Source organism: Ranitomeya imitator, chromosome 2 (genome assembly GCF_032444005.1).
Source record: "Ranitomeya imitator isolate aRanImi1 chromosome 2, aRanImi1.pri, whole genome shotgun sequence".
Taxonomy (NCBI): domain Eukaryota; kingdom Metazoa; phylum Chordata; class Amphibia; order Anura; family Dendrobatidae; genus Ranitomeya; species Ranitomeya imitator.
Genome location: NC_091283.1, coordinates 367,180,250 through 367,201,532, shown reverse-complemented (window position 1 = coordinate 367,201,532; position 21,283 = coordinate 367,180,250). Strand labels below are relative to the sequence as shown.

Here is a 21,283-nt window from a genome sequence, read left to right as displayed (position 1 = left end):
AAAAACAAACAGCACATACTTACATTCTGGTGTCCGTCAGGTCCCTTGCCGTCTGCTTCCCGCACTGTGACTGCCGGCCGTAAAGTGAAAGCAGAGCACAGCGGCTGTGCTTTCACTTTCACTTTACGGCCGGCAGTCACTGAGTGCGGGAACCAGACTGCAAGGGACCTGACGGACACCAGAATGTAAGTATGTGCTGTTTGTTTTTTTTTAGTTTAACGCTTGTAACCAGGGTAAACATCGGGTAACTAAGCGCGGTCCTGCGCTTAGTTACCCGATGTTTACCCTGGTTACCCAGGGACCTCGGCATCGTTGGTCGCTGGAGAGCTGTCTGTGACACAGCTCCCCAGCGACCACACTACGATTTACCTACGATCACGGCCAGGTCATATCGCTGGTCGTGATCGTAGGTAAATCGTATAGTGTGACGGTACCCTTAGAATTTTCATACAGGATTGTGCATAAGTTGTAGGCAGGTGTGGTAAAAGTATTTATGTTGTTGCTTTCCATGAGCTGAAACTGTTTTTATTTTTTTTCTGGCTGCCATGACAAATCATCGTTATTTGATGAGATAACAGGATGCTGATGCCCTGTATAACCGTCTAAATGACACCGTCCCCATTGACCGCAGCATCTAAGGGACGAACTGCCTCAGCCTCATTATATATAGTTTGGGTTTGGTTCGGGAAGGGTTAAAGGGGATTTTCAGACGATCACTTGGGGCCAGTGCTGGTCTGGACATCAGGCAATTCTGGCCATGAGTGACATCGATTGTGACACTGTTGACAGATGTGGCAAAGTTTGGAGCCACCGGCTCTGCACTCCGTCACTCATGCAGGACGCAAGCTGCTTCTGTTTTGTCACTGCGGTGGACTAGAAGCTGAATATGGTGAGTACAAGTTTTTCCTTCTTGTGGCCTGTGGAAATATCGTCACAGTGTATGGGAGGTGGGGGACCATGTTACTGTGATTGGGGCAATCATACTGTATGGGGGGCACGCTGTGGTATGAGGGGCTTTGGTGGCCCATCATACTGTTTAGGGCTGTGGGGGTACCATAATTCTGTGTGTGGGGTGGCTGTAGGGGAATCATACTGTGTGGGTGGGTTGTGGGGGAGCCATTATATTATGTGGTTGGACCATCATACTGTGTGTGAGGAACGTGGATATGGTGGGGACAATCATACGGTGATGGTGTAAGCAGGATGCGAGATGCAGTGACGGACAGGAGGCACAGCAAGGGTTAACAATTTTGCTTACCAGGGGAATACTCCACGCAGGGAGGTGCAGGGTTAAATGGGGAGAATAAGGCTGTGTGCACACGCTGCAGATTTTCCGCGTTTTTTTCGCTATAAAAACGTGACAAAAAACGCATACAGTATGCATCCCATCAGTTAGAATGCATTCCGCAATCTTTGTGCACATGATGCGTTTTTTTTCCACAAAAAAAACGCATCGCGGTAAAAAACGCAACATGTTCATTAATTTTGAGGATTTCCCACTATATTATTGCATTGGGAACCTCCGGAAAAATCCGCAAAAAAAAAGCACCAAAAACACGCAAAAAACGCATGTGTATTTCTTGCAGAAAATGTCCTGTTTTTCTCTGGAAATTTCTGCAAGAAATCCTGAACATGTGCACATAGCCTAAGAGTCCAATGGTAAAGGATATGCAGAGTTAGGGTATGTGCACACATTGCGGATTTGGCTGCGGATCTGCAGCTGTTTTCCATGCGATTTACAGTATCATGTAAAGCTATGGAAAACCAAATCCGCTGTGCACATGCTGCGGAAAATTCCACACGAATTTGCTGGGGTTTATTTTCTGCAGCATGTCAATGCTTTCTGCGGATTCTGCAGCATTTTACACCCATTTAATAACAGGAATCCGCAGGTGTAAAAACGCAGGTGAAATCCGCACAAAAACTGCGGTAAATCCGCAAGTAAAACACAGGGTGTTTTACCTGCGGATTTTTCTGAATCTGCGTGGAAAAATCCGCACACGAATCCTCAACGTGTGCACATACCCTCAAGGAACAATGAATCAGGTAACTGCAATTCTTGTGAATCGCTTATCGTGTCAGAAGGGCCTCCGACTGTAGATGCTGCTGGAAAGTCAGAGCTGACAACCGCTGGCGAGGTGCTTGTCCAAGAAGCTCCTGCTGGTAATGGTGGTCTCTCACCATTGGTCTCTCTTCTGGCGGCAGTGGTTAGTGTCCGGTACCTTCCACTGGGCCCCAAGTCCATATACTGATGAGGCCGGAGGAGCGTGGACCAGGGCACTGTCTGAGCCTGACGTGGCCTGGCAGCTATACCCTGGTGAATCGATGCGCAGATGGCAGTCCTGCACCTGACCTTTCTCTGACAGCACGTACACAGTACTCACTAGCCCGCAACATTCAACACCTCACTCCGTGGTGACCAATGGGCACACTGCACGTCTCTTTTCACAGTCTCTGTCAGCGGTGGCGGGGAAGCTCGAGAGCAGGCCTGCGCTATATTGATGCTTGAGGGCCAGAGCACTCGCATCCCCCTGCTGCATGCTGTCTCTTCCCGGCAAGTCTATCTCTAGGCCACCGGGTCTGTCTGCTGCAGTCAGTCACAGCGCCGGCGTTTCGAATGCGGAGCGCGCTGCCTGCCCTGCTGCTTGCACACTGATGGTGGGGGCATCTCTGCAGCTTCGTGCGCTTTCCACCTCCGCTTCTGGCTGGGTTCTCTCTCTAAACATGCCCTCTCTTCCTGGGTCATGGAGCCTGTCTGGTACCCTATTCCTTCCCCCAGGAAACAGGGGATGCAGCCTCAACAGTTCCGGACCCGGCTCAATACAGGCACTTGCAGCCTGGTCTTCCTCCTTACGCTGGTAGGGAATTATCATAGTGTGTGTGTAGACCATCATACTGTGTGGGTTGGTTGTGGGGGAACCATTACATTGTGTGGTTGGCACTATGGGAGACCTTTTAATATTGTGTGGAAAGCACTGTGGTTGGACCACCATCCTGTATATGGGGAAGGTGGCTGTGGTATGACATAGGGTATACGTGAGTTCCGTGACCTGGAAAAAATTACCCCAACCCCCTTAAATAGATCTCTTAACAATCTAAAGAATAAACTTCTAACGTACTCAAAACAGCAGACGGAGACATATGTTGGATTTAATTGGCCACAGCAGCCATTTTATTAAATAAAAGATAACAGAACTTTTATGACAACCCAGAATAGGAGGGGCGGTCCTCGAAGCCCCAAAGTTATAAAAAACTCAGTATCCCAAAAACTCCACAATGTTCAGCCCAGGATGAGTCTTACCCCCAGCCGTAAAGCACCAGCTCAGGGATAGATAACAACCAATCCTGGTCCACCGAACCCACCCCCATGCCAGGGGTCCATAAATCCACCTCACGCGGAATAACCGTACCGCGCCTTGTTAAATTCTCTCATGGGGTGTCCAGGACCTCTCAAGATCCCCACCCCATTGAACCACGATTTACCATTTCCACCGACTTCGAGGACCTCCACCCCCGCCACGAACACGAATGGCCTGACACCTTAGCCATTCATGTCCCTCCACACCTTCAAGCTTAATTCAATGCCACTACGGATAGCCAAACACCACATACCATTACCCACCGCGTTCAGGTGCACGCCATCAGCTCTCCAGTAAGCTCCTTGACCCGATTCCAAGTCCACATGTCTCACGGCCAACGCGCCATTCCTCACCATAAACCGAGATATGGCCCTGTTTATTTTAATCCGGGCCCTGTTCACCCCCTCGTGTGATCTAGCACCTCTCCATCTTTTACGGGGAATGATGTCGGACCACACCAACAACACTTTTGGAAACATGACCCAGAACCTCAGGATATCGAATTTGATATCCTTAATCAGCTCCCTACAAGACCGTTTAGCCAAATCATTCCCCCCTAAATGTATCACCACGATCTCCGGCACTCTATCCAGTCTAACAAAACGATGAAATTCAGGTAACCATTCCTTCCACACCATCCCCCTTTTACCGATCCATCGTAAAGTCACTGTCTCTCGAGAAAGACCCAACTGACGACCGTCCGGACGAACCGCAGCACGCAACGCAGCCCATACAACATACGAATGCCCCATGATCCAGACGAGCATCGGATCAGGCCCTGCAACACAGAAAGAAAGGCAACAAACAATTAACTTAACACAGCTTCTAACTCACAATAGGTTTGGGCGAACATACGACTGGAATCTTGAAGATTCCCACCTCCCAATTCTCCGAACCACATCCTCACCAAGGCCCCACCTAGCGGCCTCAGTCGCTGCCCCGATCCTGAAGGAGTGACCACTATATTGTGTTGCAGGTAAGCCCGCTGCCGCCAAACATTTCCTAAAAACAGAAATAAACTGAAAACGGGACAAGAAAGACCCATTTTCGTGCACCAAGAATGGCTCGTCTAACACCCCGCCCTTTGCCATGTACTTCTTCACGGATGCCACCGGGCACACCGGGGATCCTTCAACATTGAACAACACCACTTTGCACCCTTTCCCATACACGTCCGTTTTGGAAGCCTTAATAAACACTACCACCTTATTCCCTTCGACATCCACGTTTTCTCTTAACAAAATACCTTTTTTACTAACGGACGGGCTAACCAACTCACCTAACCGAAATGCCCCAAAGAAGGCCAAAGAAAAGGCTGCACAGAACAGAACCACTTCCCATTCGGAAAAACACACCTCTTGCAACTTCCGCTCAATGGCTGAGAGCACCTCATAAGATACGGGTCGGCGACGGTCCGAAGCCTTCCAGCCTTTCTTCCAACCCCGAACAACTTGCCGAACCAAGAAGGATTTCGTTATATCCTTACCCCCCCTCCATTTAAGGTTGAAGGCTAGCCCCGCCAGAAACTTATTCAAACGTGTCACAGACCAACCTGCCTCCCAATGATGACCTAAGAACAACAACAAACCATACTCCTCCTCCATATCCTGGTCCATACTTGACATCCAGGATTCCCACAAGCTCCAAGCCTGATTATAATGAGACCAAGATGAATCCGCGAGCGATTTGGTAAATAACTCTGTTACGGCCCTCGCGGCAGGTTCCACAACTCCACTGGACAATCCCGGCCCGCGCTCTCCGCCTGTGGTGCCAAATCCCGGAAAAGCTGCCACTGAAATTGAGAAAGAGCAACAACTATTGGATCAGGCGCTGACAAGCTAACTTCAGATACAATCCATAAGTTAAACTTAAGACCCAGGAAAACCAAGTGCTGCAAGACCTTCACTACTGCAGGCGTAGCCGCTGACAACGAGTTTACCGCCGTCACCGTTCCAACATGCTCACAATGAAAAGAAATCTTCAAATTCCTCAATTTGTCACCCCACAGGGCCAACGCAACTACCCTGGGGAACAAATGCAACAGTAGCCGGTTGTTTGTTGACCCCTCCTCCTTCCATTCTTCCGGCCAAGCCGCTGCTGACCAGCTACCATGAAAGAAAAGACCAAAGCCACTCATTTCAACGACATGCACCAAAATGCCCAAGGAGGTAGCATCTGCCACCGGCTGAATCCACAGAGATCTGCCATTGTACTCGTCCAGAAAATCCGCCCACATCTTCAAATCGTCCCGAAACTCTTTCTTTATCCTGATGAAATGCAAAGGGGACTTTACCCCTACTGTTGCCAAGGATAGGCGGCGGCAGAACGCTCGACCCATCGGCATGATCCTACATGCAAAGTTCAGTTTCCCTAACAACGATTGCAAACTGCGCAAATTTATCTTCTTCAAACCAATCGTATTAACCACATCTTGGCGCAACGCGGTAACCTTGTCTGCAGGTAGCCTACATTCCATTGCTACCGTGTCGATTTCAATGCCTAGGAAGCTCAACACTGTCACCGGACCAACTGTTTTATCCTCCGCCAAAGGCACCCCGAAGTTTTTTGTCACACTCTCCATTGTATGCAACAAAATCGAACAATCTGCTGATTCCGCTGGCCCTATAAACAGAAAGTCATCCAGATAGTGCGAACATGAGCGTATCCCAGACACATCTTTCACCACCCATTCTAGGAACGTGCTGAAGGCCTCAAAGTAAGCACATGAAATCGAGCAACCCATGGGAAGACAACGATCAACAAAGAAGCCGCCATCCCAAAAACAACCCAATAAATGCAAACTGTCAGGATGAACTGGCAACAAACGAAAGGCCGCTTCGATGTCGGTCTTAGCCAGCTTAGCCCCCTTTCCACATGCTCTAACCCACTCCATCACTGAATCGAATGATAAGTACGACACCGAACTCAACTCGGGATCAATACCATCATTAACCGAAGATCCCTTCGGAAATGACAGGTGATGGATTAACCTAAATTTATTAGGTTCTTTCTTAGGGACCACGCCAAGAGGTGACACCCTCAGATTTGCAATCGGAGGGGCGACAAACGGGCCTGCCATTCTTCCCAGAGCAACTTCCTTATTCAACTTCTCCGACACGACCTCCGGGAATTGTAACGCCGATTTCAAATTTTTTCTTTTTAAACTAACATCCTGCTCAACATAAGGGATTTTGAAACCCTCCTTAAAACCGTCGCGCAATAAAACTGCAGCTGACCTATCAGGGTATCTACTTAGAAAGGCCTCCATCACGACCCACTGCACCGGAGTCACCCCTTTTGTCAGCTGAATCTCCAACTTTTTGCCTGTTACCCCTGAAACATTTTGAAGCGCTATGCACCCCCCCGCAGGTTGAACACTCGTGCCTATATTTACACTTGCTCCCGAATCTGCATATGCCATCATTGAAGGCGAAACACAGTCCCTTCTGCAAAGCCGCCGAGTGTCCTGACTGCCCTGAACTCCCGGCGCCCCCGTGAAAAGGCTGGCTAGTCTGACCTAAACGGGACGGGACCATAACTCTCATCCACAACGCTATGTCCTTGTGATCCCACCTGATACTTGGCCTAAAAGCCTTACGCTGACGAAACTGTTCGTCATAGCGTAACCAATCCTGTCCCCCATAGGTCCTGTAAGCCTCCCCTATGGCATCTAAGTAACAAAATAATGGCGAGCAATTTTCCGGGGCCTTCTCCCCGATTACGCTAGCCATAATAGCGAAAGCTTGCAGCCAATTTGAAAATGATCTGGGAATCAGCCTATATCTCCGTTTCTCCTCATCTTCTTTTTTAGAGTCCTCCCTTCTAGGTCTATCCAAATTAAATCTCTCTAGGGGTAAAAGAGAAAATATTTCTATGTACTCCCCTTTCCAGATTTTTTCCCTAACCTCTTGTTTTAAATGTGCCCCTAACGGGCCCTCGAAGCAGACATAGACCTCCCCCCTAGCCGCATCGTCTAGTTGCGGTACATCCTCCTTTTCCTTATCCTGCAAAGCTCCCTCACCTGGTGCATCAATTCCTGACCCAGGCCCTGGTGCTGTTCCGTCCTTCTCCCTTGATGAGCTCCCCGTGTCTGCCGCAGGACCCGCACTGCTGGATGTACCCGTAACTTCAGACAACTGTCTAGACCCCTCAAACGACCCCGTATTTCCCAACCAAGCAGCTGACGGCAAAGACCCCCTGCTAAGACCGGACCCCCACAAGCCCGCTAGTTCCCCTAAACCTCTAAGGATTAAACCCATACCCCCGCTAGCAACTCCCGAAGTAATGTCAGTATTCCTAGCTTCAGGGGAAACTATGCCTGGCAAATTAAAGATAGGGAAAATGTTCTCACCTAGCTGCCTGGGTGCTGTGAGCCCAGCAGCCGAAGATCCAGCTCCCAGCCGAAGGTGTCCTGCATCCCGACCGGCTTGATCCGCGATGTTGCCCGCCGAACTCCTGGCGGCCGTATCCGTGTCCTGGCGACTCGGTGATGCCGTCGACTGCCCTGGTGCTGCGGAAAGGGAAAAGGCCGAGCCAGCATCCTGCCGCCCGATGGAAGATGTGCGGCTCCTTGCCACGGATACGTCCCCGGCACTGCGTACCGAAGCGACGGAATGTCGCCTGCCGGAATCCGGAAAATTTCCGCCACCACCAGCAGAGGACGCAGATCCAGGAAAATCCCGGCCATCACCAGCAGAGGGCGCAGCTGCAGGAAAATCCTGGCCAACACCAGCAGAGGGCGCAGAACTTGCAATATCCAGGCCACCACCAGCAGAGGGCGCTGCTGCGTTGAAGACTCCAGAGCTGTGCACTGCAGAAGGCCGCACGCTGATGCCAGGGCCAGCCGACTGCGCCCGCATAATCCTCGGCACTGAGGGGCCACCGCACCTGACCCCCGTCTCCTCGGCTGTTGCTGCCTCCCACGCTGAGCGGCGCCAGCGGGCATGCTGGCGGCCGCCGTACCGGCTCCTGCTCCTGCCGCCCCACGTCGCCCGGACACTGAAGGAGGGAAGGAAGGATCCACCCCCCGTTGTAGGCCCCGCCGCACTGGAGGATTCCTCCCGGCGCCGCGCTGTGAGGTGGAGGGAACAGCGCTGCTTACCGGAGGGTCCGCAGAGGGGCTCCTATTTCGGCGCCGGGCCCTGGGGATGATGTCCGGGCTTAGGCGCGCAGGAGGCCTAGTCCTCCGCGGCCGGCGCCCGTCCTGCGGTGCCTGCGATGGTGCTCCCGATGTCCCCTGGAGAAGGCTGTTAACGGATGCATTCAGCCAATCTGTCCCCTGGGAGCTGGCTGCCGTCCGGAGACGCTGGAGGATCGCTTCAACGTCCATTCTGGTAAGTGTGACAGAGATTCCTCACTTGTCACGCAGGCACCTAAAATGGATGCCTGCGTGAGGAGCGTGCCCCTTTTTATGTGCCCCCTCCCCACAGTCCCCTAGTTCCACCCCTTATTTTCAAAAAATGCCCCTAAAGCCACCCCTCAAGTTCCCAGTTAACCCCTTACCACCGTATCCCTTCTAACTGCTCCAGCTCCCCAGGTCCCACGTAACCCCGTCATGGCGGCCTCCCTTTACGTGCCGTGGGCCCCCAGTACGGCCTTTCTGGACCATCATACTGTGTGGGGATTATTATATTGTGTGTGGGAGGACCATCATACTGTGTAGGTGAGTTGTGGAGGAGCCATTAAATTGTGTGGTTGGCATTCTGTTGGACCATCATACTCTGTGAGGAAGGTGGCTATGGGGGGACCATCTTACTGTGGGGGAATTATCATAGTGTGTGGAGGGACCATCATACTGTGTGGGGGGGAACCACTTATACTGTGTGATTGGCATTGTAGTGGACCATTATACTGTGTGTGGGGGGGGGGAGATCATGCTGTCTAGGTGGAGAAATGTGGGATATGGAAGGGAGTATCATAGTGGGTGAGAACACTATGGGGCTTCAGTAGTTTTTCATGCTTCCTGGTGTTTGGTTTTGACAGAAGTCATGTGCGGGTGGCGTGGTGTTTTTTTGTGGGAGCTTAACCCCTAACGACCGCCGATACGCCTTTGACAGTGGTCATTAAGGGTACTTATTCCTCAGCACTGCTTTTTAACGGCGCTGAGGAATAAGAATAGCGATTCACACAGATGTCAGTTGTACAGCTGACACCCTGCAGTATGGGACCCAACCGGTTTTGAGACCGATCGAGGACGATTAACCGCTTAAATACCACTGTCAATAGTGACAACGGTTTAAGTTGTCACAAGTAAGGTATTTAAGTGAGTCACAAGACTCCCTTAATAACAATCAGGCCCCCTGCAATGACAATCACGTGTCCTGATGGTTACCATGGTACGCTGAGGTCACGTGATGACCCCAGGGTATGGTGGCCTGTGAGATCCAGCAATAACTGCTCTCATGTACCGTTGTACATGGCTACAACATTGTATGAGACCATTGATCAAAGAAAAAATTATACATGTCCCATAGTGAAAAAGTGTTAAGTGGAAAAGAAAAACACAAAAAATGCACACACAAAACACAAATTTGTTTTGCCACTCAAAACAGTCTTTCTGACAAAGCAATAATAACAAAAAAATAATGAACACAAAATTGTTGTTGCCGCGTCCATAACGACCCACTCTATAAAACTGGCACTTTATTTATTCCATGTGGCGAATGCCGTAAAAAAAACATGCCAAAAATGTTGCTTTTTCATCATCGTGACTCACAAAATAGCGAATAAAAAGTGATCAAAAAGTCATATGTAAAAAAAAATATGATATAAATGAAAACGCTAAACCGTTTTGCAAAAAACAAACACTAATATTGGCAAAAAACGTTACAGCTCTCAGAATAGTAAGATTCAAATTCATATTGCTAAAATATAGTTCTTAATGTGTAAAAATAGCAAATCTGGTATCGCTATAATTGCCCCGACCCAACGAACAAATCGGTCTAAGCACTTTTACGGCTTGGTTAATGGCACAAAAAAAAACCATTAACTGAATTGCTGGTTTTTATTCTTTGTCTGAAAAATTTGAATACAAAGCGATTAACAAATATTATGTTCCCAAAACTGGTACCAAAAGAATCTGCAACTCGTCTCGCAAAAAATAAGCCCTCATACAGCTGTTTGCCGGAAAATAAAAAAAATTACAGCTCTTATAATATGGCGACCAAAAAACCCACTTTTTTTTTTTTTTTAAATAAGCATTTTTATTGTATGATAGTAGTAAAAAAACTATATAAATCTGGTATCGCTGTAATCGCACCAAACTGAAGAATAAATCCGCCTCATCACTTATACCGCATGATGAATAGCACAAAAATAAAAACAACTATTCTTGTACTGCAGTCTATTTGATTATTCTACCTCCCAAAAATCGGAATAATGCTGCGCTCCCATTTATCCTGTGCTCTCTCCTTAGCGCTTATATTGGGGTTTCCACATAAGTTCTCCAAAACCGCGATTCTGCCAAAACCCCTGACAGAACCACTCACTTATGAGACAGATGGGGTCACTTTGGACTGGTCTAAGTTCCGGCAGTGTCCCATTATTTTAGGCATCTTTTCGAGCACAAGTGTGGGCGACCACAGTTCTGTGCCTACCTAAAAAGATGTTGACCACCGGAGCAGATGCTAAACCGAGTACGAAGTGTCTCCATCTGCCTCATTGAGGGTGATTCCTTTGGGGGCTGCCACATGACTGAACAAAGACTCCGGAAAAGCAACACGGCTCCCATCCCTAAAATAAAATCCAGTGAATTCTGCGCTTCCAAATTCCCTTCTCCTGAGCCTCACTGTGCCTAAACCACAGTAAGACTGTAATGAGAGACTGCTGTTAATTTACGGGTGCACAAGCTGGGCACAATGTATGGGGGAGGCACTACAATATATGGGGCTCTAAACTGTATGAGGGGCACAATGTATGGGTTTGTAGACTGGCAGAGTTGCCATTCTCCAGAATAAAGGATGGCATGGATGCTACAAAATGGTATTTGCTGCCGTAGATGAATTCATTGAGAGGTGCAGTTTCTACAATGAGGTAATTGGGGGGGGGGGGGGGGGTTCCTGCTGTTCTGGCACATTCGGGGCTCCTCAAATGTCACCCGCTAACTATTCTACCAAACTCTGTGCTCCAAAAGCCAACTAGCTCTCTTTCCTTTTCAGCCATGACTTGTGGCCTAACAGTAATTTCTGACAACATATGGGGCAGCACCGCGTTCAGGAGAAAATGCGCAATAACGTGTGGTTTCCAGTTTCACCTATTAACCCTTGTGCACCTGACAAATTTGCAGCAAATACAGAAATGACACTTTTACCACTAAAATCTCATATTTCCACGTCTCAATGTCATGAAATTCTGAGAGGCACCTATTGGCTCAAAAATACTTACTACACCCCTAGATGAATTCCTTTAAGGGGTCTAGTTTACAAAATGGGGTCATTTGTGGTAGGTTTCTTCTGTTTTCACATGTCAGGTGCTCTTCAAATGTGACATAGCATTCACAATCTATCAAAGGCAAAAATGAAAATTTTCAATATGACTACCTACTGTTATCAAATTCTGTAGTACCTGTGGGTTCAAAATGCTCACTGTACCACTGGATAAAATCCTTGAGGGGTGTAGTTTCCAAAATGGGGTCACTTGTGTTTTTTTTCCCACTGTTTAGGCATATCAGTGGCTCTCCAAATGTGACATGCCTTCAAAAATTCAAATGGTGCTCCTTCCCTTCCAAGCCCTGCCGTGTGCCAAAACAGTGGATTTCCGCCACATATAGGGTATCGGCATACTCAGGAGAAATTTCACAACAAATTTTAGGGTCCATTTTTTCCTGTTACCCTTGTGAAAATAAAAACTTTGTAGCTAAAATAACATTTTTGCCAAAAAAAGTGGTCTTGAGTACTTTGGGGGGTGCAGTTTTTAGAATGGTGTTACTTTGGGATATTTTGTGTCATATTGGCCCCCACAGTCAATTTAAATGTGAAGTGGTCCCTAAAAGAAAAAATGGTTTTGTAAATATTGTAAAAATGAGAAATTGCTAGTCGCCTTCATACAGTATGATAGGCACAAAAAATCCTCCATACAGTACAATGGATTATTATTATTATTTATTGTTATGGCGCCATTTATTCCATGGTGCTTTACATGTGAGGAGGGGTATACATAATAAAAACAAGTACAATAATCTTAAACAATACAAGTCATAACTGGTACAGGAGGAGAGAGGACCCTGCCCGCGAAGGCTCACAATCTACAAGGGATGGGTGAGAATACAGTAGGTGAGGGTAGAGCTGGTCATGCAGCGGTTTGGTCGATCGGTGGTTACTGCAGGTTGTAGGCTTGTCTGAAGAGGTGGGTCTTCAGGTTCTCCTCCATACAGTACAGTGGGCCCCACATATTATTGTATAAAGTGTAATGGGCCCTACATAGTGCTCCGTACAGTATCACAGGGCACTGTATTGACTTCCATACAGTAATGGCCCCACATAGTGATCCATACAGTATAAAAGACCCCCGTATAGTGATCCATACAGTATAATAGGCCCTCATAGTGCTCCATTCAATATAATGGCCCCACATAGTGCTCCATGCAGTATAATGGCCCCACATTGTGCACCATACTGTACAATGGCCCCATATCGTGCTCCATACAGTATAATAGCCCCATATCCTGCTCCATACAGTATAATGCATTATGCGCCCCACATAGTGTTCCATACAGTAGAATGGCCCCGCATGATGCTCTGTACTGTATAATGGCCCCACATAGTGATCCATACTGTATAATGGCCCCACATAGTGATCCATACTGTATAATGGCCCCATGTAGTGCTCCATACAGTATAATACATTATGCACCCCACATAGTGCTCCATACTGTACGCGCCATCTCCTCAGTACTAGCGCCGCCACCACTCTCCTCAGCCCACGCACTATCCCCCTCATTACTAGTGCCACCAACCTCGCCCTCATCACGCGCGCAGACTCATGGGGGGGGGCACTTTTGCAGAGGAGAGTGGCTGCAGCGCTAGTAATGAGGAGATGGCGAGCGGGCTGTGGAGAGTGGTGGCTGTGCACGTGCCCAGCAGGAGGGCTCTACATGTTCTCTCTGGCACACGTGCCATAGGTTCGCTACCGCTGGCCTAGAATGACAGTCCATACAATGAGAATACAACATCTAAACATATCTCCTTATGTTTCCCTTTATCTCCAGTAATTGTGTTATTACATGGGATCTTTTTAATGTAACATCATCATCTTCTCCCCATTCAGGTCCCTACAATATCAGATCAGATCATCTCAGTGGAGATCTTCTATAAAAGACAATTTTTCTGATTGACCTGTCAAGGATGGATAGGAACAGGGACCTGATGGCGAAGAGGATATCTCAACTAACCCTAGAGATCCTCTTCCGGCTTACTGGAGAGGTGAAAGATTCTGATGACGTTGGATTACATCATTTTTATCTATGGGAATAACAGATGGACAGACCTGGAGAGGTGAGGGCTCTGGAAATGTCTGTATTGAGATTATTAATGTGTCTCTCAATAAACAGGATTACACAGTAGTGAAGACCTCTAGTGAGCGCTGTCAGGACCCTGTGTCTGAGGTATGGGGAAGAACCCTGAACCCAATCATGAGGCCTCCACCTCAGCCCCTGATACATGAGGACATCAATGACCAGAAGATCCTAGAACTCGCCTACAAGATGATTGAACTGCTGACTGGAGAGGTGACACTGCTGGGAAATTATTCAGTAATGCAATGAAAAGATTGGGGGATGACTGTGTTCTTGTATGTGTCAGGTTCCTATAAGGTCTCAGGATGTTGCCATCTATTTCTCCATGGAGGAGTGGGAGTATTTAGAAGGACACAAAGATCTGTACAAGGACGTCATTGTGGAGGTTACCCAGCCTCTCGCATCACCAGGTAATAGACAGGACTAAATACACACGGCCTATAAATATAGATGTGTGTGTGTGTGTGTGTGTGTGAAGCATGAATTCAGTCCCTCTATGTGTTTCCTTCAGTTCTATCGAGTAAGAGGACAACACCAGAGAGATGTCCCCATCCTCTTCTTTCAGAGGACTGTAGACAAGAAAATCCCAATGTTCCTCACGATCATCAGGTAGATGGAGAGATGGTGTTATGAGATCTCACCTATGATGTATACCAGAGGCATAGCTAGGGATGGGGGTCCAGGGGGCAAAAATGTCGAGTGAGCCCCTAACCAGGTAACCCTGTTTACAACCATGGTGGCACATCCTAATAGTGAATGTAGGAGAACTTCAGCAGATAACTGGGCTGCAGCCAGGCTGCAGAAATTACAATAAACACATTTGCCTTCTCACATTATCAGAACCGCCACCATCTATTCCCAACCTGCACAAACTCCTCATCCTACTGATACCATCAGCAGCGGCTCAGCATTGGAGTATGTGTTCTTATTACTGCACCTACTGTGTGCCCTCTAGATGTAGACACTATTTTCTAGGGCACTAACATTTTGCTCCCTCTGTGTACCTCTTAGACCTGAGGTCTGCATTTCTTTAGGGCCTCAGACCATGCATGTTTTCAAGATTTCCTTCGCATTGCACAAGGTGCTAGAATCATTCTGTGCAGGTGATTAAATCATCACCTCTGCAATACGAGAAAATCCTGACAACATGACCTGTTTGCGACCCTTGAGGAATGCAGTTTGAGACCTCTGTCTTAGACGATCACAACCTGAGTTCCCCTATAACAATAAGGGCCCACTTAACATTTAATAATGTCCCAAGTCTCCCCCTTGAACAGAATCCCTCTACACAGTATGATGCTGTCTTATAAATGGTATAATGCCCCCTCACTGTATAGTACCCCCACACAGTATACTGACCCCTTAGTAGCCCCCTAAATTGTTTGATGGCTTCAACACTGTATGATAGCCTCCACACTGTACAAAGACCCCACATTAGCTCCCACACTGTGGGAGAAAATACAGATATCACTTACAGTGAACAAACTAAGGGTGATGGATAGGTACAGAGGGAAGAGGACCCTGCACTTGTGGACTTTCCTTCCCCATCATCCTGTAGAATGTGACAGTAGGTTGGGGGGGGTTGCAGCAGCTCCAGTGTTGGTGAGGCAGTAGCTCTGGTAGTGGTGATGAGGCATCGGGGGTAGTCATTGCAGGCTGTAAGCTTTCTTGGGGAGATGGGTTTTCAAGTTCCATCTGAAGGAGATCCGAATGTGGTTGATAGTCAGACATGTTGAGGCGCAGAATTTCAGAGGATGGGGAATATTCAAATGAAGTATTGGAGGCAATTTGGTGAGAAACAAATAAGTGTGGAGAAGAGAAGAAGGTTTTGGGAGGACTGGAGATTGCGTGAGAAAAGATATCAGGAGATTAGTTTGGAGATATACAGTGAAGACAGATTATGGATGGGTTTGCAGGTCAGAACTAGTAGTTTGAACTGGATACGATGAGCAATTGGGAGCCAGTGAAGAGATCTGCAGAAAAGAATAGCGAGGACCGAGATGAATTAGTTTTGCAGCAGATTTAAGGACTGACTGGAGAGGTGCGAGCATGTTAGAAGGAAAACCACATGGATGATGTTGCAGTAGTCGAAGGGGGAGATGATGAGGGCATGCACAAGCATTTTTGTGGATTGAGGAATGGACTGATTCTGGAAATCTGGAAATACTTTTGAGCTGGAGGCGACATGAGGTGGAAAGAACTTGGATGTGTGGTTTGAAGGACAAGGCAGAGTCGAGGCAGACATTTCTGGTACAGAGAAAAGTGTGATGTCATTTATTGTGATAGATCAGCTAGGGATGATCTGTGAGATGGAAGAAAGATGATGAGTTCAGATTTGTGCACATTGAGTTTGATGACGCGAAAGGAGGAGGAGGCTATAGCTGATAGACACTCCGGGATTATAGACAGCAGAGAGGTAGATCGGAGTGTCCCCAGCAAATAGGTGGTACTGGAAGCCATAGGACTTTGAGTTGTCCCAGGCCAAGGGTATAGATTGAGAATAGTAGGGGTTCTAGGACAGAGCCTTGAGGGGCTCCAATATAGAGAGAGGGCAGGATGAGGAGGTAGTGTGTAAATAGCCTCCATGTAGTATAATGCACTCCCCGTAGACCTCCATGTAGCATATTGCACGCCCCATACAAACATACAATACTTGCCTCTAATTCTCGTTCCCCGCTGATCGGAGCACCCACATATCTTTCGCACAGCAGACGCCATATATTGACGTCATCGCGCCCTCTGTCAGTGTCTGCATCAGTGACATCAGACGCAGAGGGGGAATGATGAGCGCGGGATTAACTGTATCTGCATCTAGCAGATATAGTTGATCTTGTGATGATGGGCGGGAGGCCTCGCCCTCCCCCACCCACGGGCCCCATAGTGACCAAATAGCAGTAAAGGGAGACTCTAACTGTATCAGCAAGCTTCATATGCCAATATGCGTAACAGTAGCTAAGGGTGGGCCCCTAAGAGCATGGGGCCCAGAGCAACTGCCCCCCCACTAGCTACACTACTGGTGTAGATGGCTGTGAGATCTCCTCTTTGATGTGTAGAAGCCTGTGAATGTCTTGTGCTCAGTCCTGTTTTATCAATCAGTACTATATGTTTTATACTTGTCTAATGAGAACGGTGGAGATGGCAGGATTAGAGCTGATCATAGATGTGACTTCTCCATCTGTCTGTGACTTTTACAATATTTGTTTCAGGGTAAAGATCTGACCCATATTAATAGTACAGAGACATATGTAAGGAGTGATGAGCGGTGTAATGAGGAGATTCCTACAGATGACTACCCTGTTGAGTAGTAACCACTAAATGTGTTTGTAAAGAGTTAGGAAATATGAAAGAATCATGTTTAAAAGTAAAGCTCATTTGCAGAGAGCACGTAGAGGCGATATTGGGAATATTTTTATTTTATTTTTTCCTCTGAGTAGAATATTGATATTCACAGTTCCACGTGAACTTGAACCATCTTTGAGATTATTCTCAAGAAATATATATATATATATATATATATATATATATATATATATATATATATATATATATATATATATATATATTACACACGCATCGGGAGGACAGTAAAGTCACAATGGGGGCAGGCGTGCAGCGCTATTGTTTCCTAATGGCATCCTGTGATAATCTAATGACCTTTACATCAGGGGACTCATGTGCTTGACTTCTACGCTTATATGCATTGTTTTTGTCCCAGCGATGCTGTTGCTCGAGAGTCTCATTTGCCCTGTGTTGTCTTCGATGTTTTGCTTTTGCTGCTTTCCTTTCTTTCTCATTTGCAAACTTTTTATGAGGAGCCATGTTGGCGTTGATATTTGCTTTTAAAGGGGTTTTCCCACAAACAAAAGTTGATTTTAAAAACTGTCTGTGCCTGACGGTGTACCGAAAATACCACAGCTCCTGGGCAGGGGAGGAAGCAAAAGATAATACTGACATTACAGCAGGGGATCACAGTGGAATCATTGTGTGGGGTAAAATATTTCACTGACTGTTTTTAAAAAATATTTTACCTCACAAAATGTATCCTCTGCGATCTCCTGCTATAATGTCAGTATTGTCTTTTGCTTTCTCCCCTGCCCAGGAGCTGTGGTATGTTCCGTACATGGTCATACACAGACAATTTTTAAAATTAACTTTCGTTCGTGGGAAAACCCCTTAAATGTGACCGGCTTCCTCTGCCTGTAGACACGTCGTGCATCTGCCACCGGGATCAGCCGAATGATTTACTGCGCAGGTTCAGTGAATCATACCACCGCCATCTTTGTGCAGACAGCGGCGGTCACATTAAAACTGCGCATCTACTCCTCCTGTTCAAAGATAGCGGCAGTCAGTGAATCATTCGGCTGATCCTGGCGGTGGCATGTTCGCAACGGTGGTACCGCGCAAGAGGCTGTGTGAGTGTGGTGGGTACGGTATATAGAGTGTGTGTGGTGCGATGGTGTTCCGCTGGTGGTACCGCGCAATATGTTGGTACCGGCAGCAGTTTCCATATTGCGACACCCATCACTTGGGTGTTCCAATATGGCGGTCGGTGAACTTTCTCCGCTTGGAATTCTGGGATACGGTGATGTCTGGACAGAACAGGAAATGAAAACATTACAAGGCAGTTATATAAATATATTACTGGCGCCATTTCACACATGCTGCACATTCAGTGAGCAGGCTAAATGTTATCATGCACAGCAGCGCAGGCGTCCCCATAATGCCCTGCAGCAATACGATCACACGTTGTAACTCAGCCAATCACAAGGCTATCACAGGCAAAATAAAAGATAGGGGCTGGCCAAGGAATACCATCTTATACCTGTACGGTGTAGGAGCTCAGAGCACACATGATAGGGATAGATAAATGTTGTGAATTCTGTGGCAGAGCTCCCTCCTGTGGTCACAAGTGGTACTTCGGCTGATTCTCTCTGTGAGCTTCTGTTGGTGGAGGGAAGTGGTACTGCGGCTTCTGAGTTTCCTCCCTCAGGTGATCGGGTGAGGTCGTTGGGTGCTTCTCTACTTAACTCCACCTAATGCTTTGATCCTGGCTTCCTGTCAATGTTCCAGTGTTGGACTTGCTTTTCCCTGGATCATTCCTGTGGCCTGCTGCTCTGCATAGCTAAGTTCTTCTTTGCTATTTGTTTGCTATTTTTTCTGTCCAGCTTGTCTATTTTGTTGCTGGAAGCTCTGGGACGCAAAGGGTGTACCTCCGTGCCGTTAGTTCGGTACGGAGGGTCTTTTTGCCTCCTTTGCGTGGTTTTCTTTAGGGTTTTGTGTAGACCGCAAAGTTACCTTTTCTATCCTCGATCTGTTAAGAAAGTCGGGCCTCACTTTGCTGAATCTATTTCATCTCTACGTTTGTCTTTTCATCTTAACTCACAGTCATTATATGTGGGGGGCTGCCTTTTCCTTTGGGGTATTTCTCTGAGGCAAGGTAGGCTTATTTTCTATCTTCAGGCTAGTTAGTTTCTCAGGCTGTGCCGAGTTGCATAGGCAGAGTTAGGCGCAATCCACGGCTGCCTCTAGTGTTGTTTGGAGAGGATTAGGGATTGCGGTCTGCAGAGTTCCCACGTCTCAGAGCTCGTTCTATGATTTTGGGTTATTGTCAGATCACTGTATGTGCTCTGACCGCTATGTCCATTGTAGTACTGAATTGCCTTTCATAACAGATAAAGGCTTAATGTTATTGTGATGTACTACTCCAGTGCTGATGTACAGGATTGAAAATGGGGGTGATAGTCTGTGAATAGAAATCTAAGATTCAAGTGATATACAGAAACCTGTTGTAACCACTCACTGGAGATTTTGCAACCAAATCCAAATTCTGAATTCAAGCTTGTTTCTGTTTGCTAATGAAAGTGTGATACCTGGGTTTTGAGATGTACCATTTTTTTTTCTTTTTTTTAAAGTTTGTATAATTATGAAGCTTAACTACTTCCTCCAAATGGATGTGTTATTCACATCCTGGTAAGGGGTCCTCATGTGTGGAAGGGGGTTCAGAAGCGGAGTTTCCTCCACACGCAGCAGATACTGTAATAAATAGTCCACACCTGCTTCTAACTGCCACATCATCGCTGAGGTACAACTGCATTAGCCCCATGTGATGCAGTTGTGGAGGATTGATGGGTTATATGACAGTTGAGGTTCTGCTGAAGTCCCCTATAGCAGACATTTCTGTCTTCGTGTAAAGCTCAGTGATAGGCTGAGGTCAATAGGAGACCATGATAATCGCTATATACTGCAATATGTTTGACTCCTTAGGGACTAAAAATAGACTTTTTTTATTTTATGACAAAATATAATGAAAAAAGTGTGTGTGTATATGTATGTATATATATATATATATATATATATATATATATATATATATATATATATATATATATATATATATATATATATATATATATATATATATAAATATATAAATTTTTTTTTTTTTTTTTGCTACAGTGGGGCAAAATATAAATCTTCTCCAGATGTTTCAGGACTGTCGCTGGGCAACATTGAGTTGCAGCTCCCTCCAAAGATTTTCTATTAGTTCAGGTCTGGAGACTGGCTAGGCCACTCAAGGACCTTGAAATGTTTCTTAGTGTCGCTTCTTAGTTGCCCTGGCTGTGTGTTTCTTGTCATTGTCATGCTGGAAGACCCAGCCACGACCCATCTTCAATGCTCTTATTGAGTGAAGGAGGTTGTTGGCCAAAATCTTGCGATACCTGACCCCATCCATCCATCCTTCCTTCAGTACAGTGCAGTCATCCTGTCCCCTTTGCTAAAAAAAAAAAGCACCCCCAAAATATGATGTTTCCATCAACATGCTTCACGGTTGGAATTGTGTTCTTTGGGTTGTATTCGTCCTTCTTCCTCCAAACACGGCGAGTGGAGTTGATACCAGAAAGTTTTATTTTGATCTTATCTGGCCACATGACCTTCTGCCTCCTCCAGATGGTCATTGGTGAAATTCAGATGGACCTGGACATGTCCTGATGTGAGCAGGGGAACCCATGACGATGTAGTGTGTTACTAATGGTAATGTTTGAGACTGTGGTCCCAGCTCTCTTCAGGTCAGTGACAAGGTCATTCGGTATAGTTTTGGGCTAATTCCTGACTTTTCACAAAATCATCCCTAACCCCATTCAGCGGTTGACGCAAGCAGCAATAGCCATTTCACACGCAGAGGCACCTGTCAACTAATTCTTGGATGATTATTTTGTGCTTATCAAAACCTGCCTGGGAACCAGACAAGGTTTATGAAGCATTGAGGTAATTAGAGGAGAATGTTGCTGGCATCAGCGATACGCAGCACAAGCAACTTAAGTTAAAAAAAAAAAAAAAAACTCATCTTCTGGGGGCATATCTGCTTTTCTTGCTGTCAGCTCCGGAGCGGATAATGCCATACATGTTGTTGGAG

At 46.8% G+C, this 21,283-nt stretch overlaps 1 protein-coding gene and 1 pseudogene across 1 annotated transcript in view; both read left to right on the top strand.

The window, feature by feature from the left end:
- Positions 1–21,283, top strand: part of LOC138663912 (zinc finger protein 665-like) — a 298,942-nt gene that overhangs the window by 165,620 nt on the left and 112,039 nt on the right. The window lies entirely within an intron of this gene.
- Positions 13,700–21,283, top strand: part of LOC138666589 (zinc finger protein 585A-like) — a 52,445-nt pseudogene continuing 44,861 nt past the window's right edge.